Here is a 5000-nt window from a genome sequence, read left to right as displayed (position 1 = left end):
CAGTCGTCATCAGGGCGGTCCGGGGGTGGGGGGAGGCCTCAGAGTCGTCCCTCGGAGAGCCGGGTCGGCGGCGGTGGCGGGTGTCAGGCTTTACGTCCAGCCTCCGGAGGGTGAGCGTCCTCGGACGGGATGCAGCTGCCGCAGAGAGGCAGCCTCTGAGGCAAGGAGCGGAGCACCGAGGCTGGGGAGAGGGGAGCAGGAGCCGGGGGCTGGGGTGGGTGGGTGGGGGGGGCGTTCAGGACAACCGATCAAGCCCCGGGAAGCGGCTGTCAAATGTTCAAAGTCCCCCCCGGGACAACAGGTCAAGCCCTGGGAGGCGGCTGTCAAATGTTCAAAGTCCCCACCGGGACAACAGGTCAACCCCCGGGAAGCGGCTGTCAAATTTTCAAAGTCCCCGTTCGGCCACCAGGTCAACCCGCTGAATCTACTGGGTTGACCTGGCGGCCGGTTTGCTTTCCGGCCACCAGGTCAACCCATTGGATTCGACGGGTTGACCTGGCGACCGGTTTGCTTTCCGGCCACCAGGTCAACCCATTGGATTCGACGGGTTGACCTGGTGGCCGGTTTGCTTTCCGGACCGGATGTCACCCCACTCCCAGGGCAGCGCGGCAGTGGTGCTGAGGACCGCAGAGGGGGGGCTTAATAGTCGAGAGGGAGCAGGTCCGGGGGAGGCTTAATAGTCGTCCCCCGAGGACTCCGGGGGCCAGGCTTAATAGTCGTCCCCCCGGGCGCTCCAGGGGGAAAGCTTAATAGTCCTCCCCCGAGGATAGGCTTAATAGTCGCCCCCCGGCCAGTCCGGGGGAGGCTTAATAGTCGTTCCAGGGGAGGCTTAATAGTCATCCCCCGGGCAGTCCGCGGGAGGCTTAATAGTCGTCCCCCGAGTGCTCCGGGGGGCAGGCTTAATAGTCGTTCCCCAGGCAGTCTGGGAGAGGCTTAAGAGTCATCCCCCGACAGTGTGGGTGTGGGTGTGGGCGGGGGGGAGGCTTAGCAGTCGTCCCCAGGGCGGTCCGGGGGTGGGGGGAGGCCTCAGAGTCGTCCCTCCGAGAGCCGTGTCGGCGGCGGTGGCGGGTGTCAGGCTTTACGTCCAGCCTCCGGAGGGTGAGCGTCCTCGGACGCGATGCAGCCGCCGCAGAGAGGCAGCCTCCGAGGCAGGGAGCGGAGCACCGAGGCTGGGGAGTGGGGAGCAGGAGCCGGGGGGGAGGTGGGGGGCGTTCAGGACAACAGGTCAACCCCCTGGAAGCGGCTGTCAAATGTTCAACGTCCCCACTCGGCCACCAGGTCAAGCCCCGGGAAGCGGCTGTAAAATTCTCAAAGTCCCCACCGGGACAATAGGTCAAGCCCTGGGAGGCGGCTGTCAAATGTTCAAAGTCCCCACCGGGACAACAGGTCAACCCCCGGGAAGCGGCTGTCAAATTTTCAAAGTCCCCGTTCGGCCACCAGGTCAACCCGCTGAATCTACTGGGTTGACCTGGCGGCCGTTTTGCTTTCCGGCCACCAGGTCAACCCATTGGTTTCGACGGGTTGACCTGGCGGCTGGTTTGCTTTCCGGCCACCAGGTCAACCCATTGGATTCGACGGGTTGACCTGGTGGCCGGTTTGCTTTCCGGCCCGGGTGTCACCCCACTCCGAGGGCAGCACGGCAGTGGTCTTGAGGACCACAGAGGGGGGCTTAATAGTCGAGACGGAGCAGGTCCGGGGGAGGCTTAATAGTCGCCCCCCGGCCAGTCCGGGGGAGGCTTAATAGTCGTCCCCCGAGGACTCCGGGGGCCAGGCTTAATAGTCGTCCCCCCCCGGGCGCTCCAGGGGGGAAAGCTTAATAGTCCTCCCCCGAGGACTCCGGGGGCAGGCTTAACAGTCGTCCGCCCCGGGCGCTCCAGGGGGAAAGCTTAATAGTCCTCCCCCGACAGTGTGTGTGTGTGTGTGTGGGAGGGAGGCTTAGCAGTCTTGCCCCGGGCGGTCCGGTGGGGGAGGCTTAGCAGTCGTCCCCAGGGCGGTCCGGGGGTGGGGGGGGGGGGGAGGCCTCACAGTCGTCCCTCGGAGAGCCGGGTCAGCGGCAGTGGTGGGTTTACGTCCAGCCTCCGGAGGGTGCGCGTCCTCGGAGGCGATGCAGGCGCCGCAGAGAGGCAGCCTCCGAGGCAGGGAGCGGAGCACCGAGGCTGGGGAGAGGGGAGCAGGAGCCGGGGGCTGGGGCTGGGGGTGGGGGGCGTTCAGGACAACCGGTCAAGCCCCGGGAAGCAGCTGTCAAATGTTCCAAGTCCCCACTCGGCCACCAGGTCCACCCCAGTCTAGCAATGGGGTTGACCTGGCTGACGGCCGGTTAGTATCAAGGTAAACTCACCGTCGTCCACAGGAGGGCAGCTCTCAGGCCGGCCGGCTGCGGCTGACTCTGGGGCGGCGCCCGGTCCCGGCAGCGAGGGGCGGGGGGCGCGGAGCGAGACGGGGCTAACCGGGGGGGGGCGCCTCCTGCGACTTTGGGGGCCGCGGGTCGTCAGTGGCGTGCAGGCCGGGCCTCTCCCGGGGGATTCGGGGGGGCGGTCCTGCGGGCCGGGCGCAGGGGGCTCGAGCGAGCCCGGGCCGGTCCGCCCCGGGGCCGGGGTCTCCGCCTGCGGCTCAGGGGGGCGCGGGTCGTCGGGGGAGGAAGCCCGGGGGAGCCGCACACCGGCCCGCCAGGCCAGGCCTGGCCTGGATGGCCGCGGGGGGATTCGGGGCGGTCCCGCGGGCCGGGGGCCGGGCGCAGGGGAGGCGGGGGGGCCGAGCGAGTCCGTCCCGGGCCCGGGGCCTCCCCCTGCGGCTTTGGGGTCCGTGGGTCCCCGCTGGAGGAAGCCACTGGGAGCTGGACACCCGCCGTCCGTCCCGCCAGGCCAGGCCTGGCCTGGGTGGCCGCGGGGGGATTCGGGGCGGTCCCGCGGGCCGGGGGCCGGGCGCAGGGGAGGCGGGGGGGCCGAGCGAGTCGGGCCCGGGCCCGGGGCCTCCCCCTGCGGCTTTGGGGTCCGTGGGTCCCCGCTGGAGGAAGCCGCTGGGCGCTGGACACCCGCCGTCCGTCCCGCCTGGCCAGGCCTGGCCTGGGTGGCCGCGGGGGGATTCGGGGCGGTCCCGCGGGCCGGCGGCCGGGCGCAGGGGGTCCGAGCGAGTCCGTCCCGGGCCCGGGGCCTCCCCCTGCGGCTTTGGGGTCCGTGGGTCCCCGCTGGAGGAAGCCGCTGGGCGCTGGACACCCGCCGTCCGTCCCGCCTGGCCAGGCCTGGCCTGGGTGGCCGCGGGGGGGGATTCGGGGCGGACCTGCGGGCCGGCGGCCGGGAGGGTCCGGGCCAGTCCGCCCCATGCCCGGGGTCTCCCCCAGCGGCTTCGGTGGCCCCGGGGGGGGTCCTCCGCGGAGGAAGCCGGGTGGGTGGGGAGCCGGACCCCAGGCGCCCAGACCCGTGACCTGCGGCCGCGACCTCCGACTCGGCAGGAGCGACGAGGGGCTTTCCGGCCCGTCCCCCCCTCTCCTTCCCCCCCAGAAAAGGAGAGAGAGCTGACTCGGACCGGGAAAAGCTGCCTACGGCACCTGGGATTCCCAGGCGGTCACCCATCCAAGTACTAGCCAGGCCCGGGACGGTTTACCTTCCGAGATCGGACGGGATCGGGGGCGTTCGGTCCGGTATGGCCGTAGGCACCCGGCCCCGCGCCTCCTCGCCCGCTTTCCCCTGCCGACGCCCGGGCCTGCCGCACGGTGAGCCCCGGTCGGACTGCCCCCCCCCCCTGCGGCAGGGCCCCCGTCTCTCGCGGGCCCGGTCCTTTTTTCCTTTTCGAGCTCCGGGGCCCGGGCTGGCCGCCAGAGCCCCTCCGCCCGCCCTCCCCGGCGTCGGGGAAAATACTGTCCCGGACTTCCAGTGCGCCCGATCCTGTCAGCCGGGGGGTGGGGAGGGGCAGTCCCTCGCTGCGGCCGGGGAGGGTGAGCCCAGGGCGGCTTGCCTGCCGTGCGAGGCCCCTCTCGGCCACCAGGTCAACCCCGAGTCGAAAGGGCTGAAAAATTTTCAGAGTCCCCTCCCGGGCACCAGGTCAACCCGTGGAATCGGACGGGTTCACCTGCTGGCCGGTTCGCTTCCCGGGCACCAGGTCAACCCGTGGAATCGAAAGGGTTCACCTGCTGGCCGGTTTGCTTTCCGGCCACCAGGTCAACCCCTAGGGGTTTTAACGGGGGCACGCCCGGTGGCCTCTTTCCCGTCCGGTCACCAGGTCAACCCGGATCTCCCTCCTTCCCTGGGCGTCCCCTCCTCGGAGGCGTCAGGTTCCATTCCCCCCCCCCCCCCAGACTTCCAGGGGCCCGATCCAGTCGGCCGGGAGGCAGTCCCTCGCTGCGGCCGGGGAGGGTGAGCCCAGGGCGGCCTGGTCCATGTCTCTAGTGGGCCCGATCCTTTTTTTTTTTTTCGAGCTCCGGGGCCAGGCCCGCCCGGGCAGCCCTCCTCGGAGGCGTGGGGCGATTTCCCCCCGCCCCCAGACTTCCAGGGGCCCGATCCTGTCGGCCGGGAGGCAGTCCCTCGCTGCGGCCGGGGAGGGTCAGCCCAGGGCGGCTTGCCTGCCGTGCGAGTCCCCTCTCGGCCACCAGGTCAACCCCGAGTCGAAAGGGCTGAAAAATTTTCAGAGTCCCCTCCCGGGCACCAGGTCAACCCGTGGAATCGAACGGGTTCACCTGCTGGCCGGTTCGCTTTCCGGCCACCAGGTCAACCCGTGGAATCGAAAGGGTTCACCTGCTGGCCGGTTCGCTTTCCGGCCACCAGGTCAACCCCTAGGTTTTAAGGGGGGGGGACGCCAGGTGGCCTCTTTCCCGTCCGGTCACCAGGTCAACCCGGATCTCCCTCCTTCCCTGGGCGCCCCCTCCTCGGAGGCGTCAGGTTCCATTCTTTTTTCCAGACTTCCAGGGGCCCGATCCAGTCGGCCGGGTGGCAGTCCCTCGCTGCGGCCGGGGAGGGTGAGCCCAGGGCGGCTTGCCTGCCGTGCGAGTCCCCTCTCGGCCACCAGGT

General features: G+C 70.3%; 1 non-coding gene across 1 annotated transcript; it reads right to left on the bottom strand.

Annotated features, from left to right (window-relative positions):
• Positions 1 to 3532: 3532 nt before the first annotated feature.
• LOC135979137 (5S ribosomal RNA) lies at positions 3533 to 3651 on the bottom strand. The gene has a single exon (XR_010596460.1). It is a non-coding gene; the product is annotated as a 5S ribosomal RNA (ribosomal RNA).
• Positions 3652 to 5000: the final 1349 nt, after the last annotated feature.

The sequence above is a fragment of the Chrysemys picta genome, unplaced genomic scaffold, assembly GCF_011386835.1.
Source record: "Chrysemys picta bellii isolate R12L10 unplaced genomic scaffold, ASM1138683v2 scaf673, whole genome shotgun sequence".
NCBI classification, from domain to species: Eukaryota; Metazoa; Chordata; order Testudines; family Emydidae; genus Chrysemys; species Chrysemys picta.
This window is presented reverse-complemented; position numbering and strand designations above follow the sequence as displayed.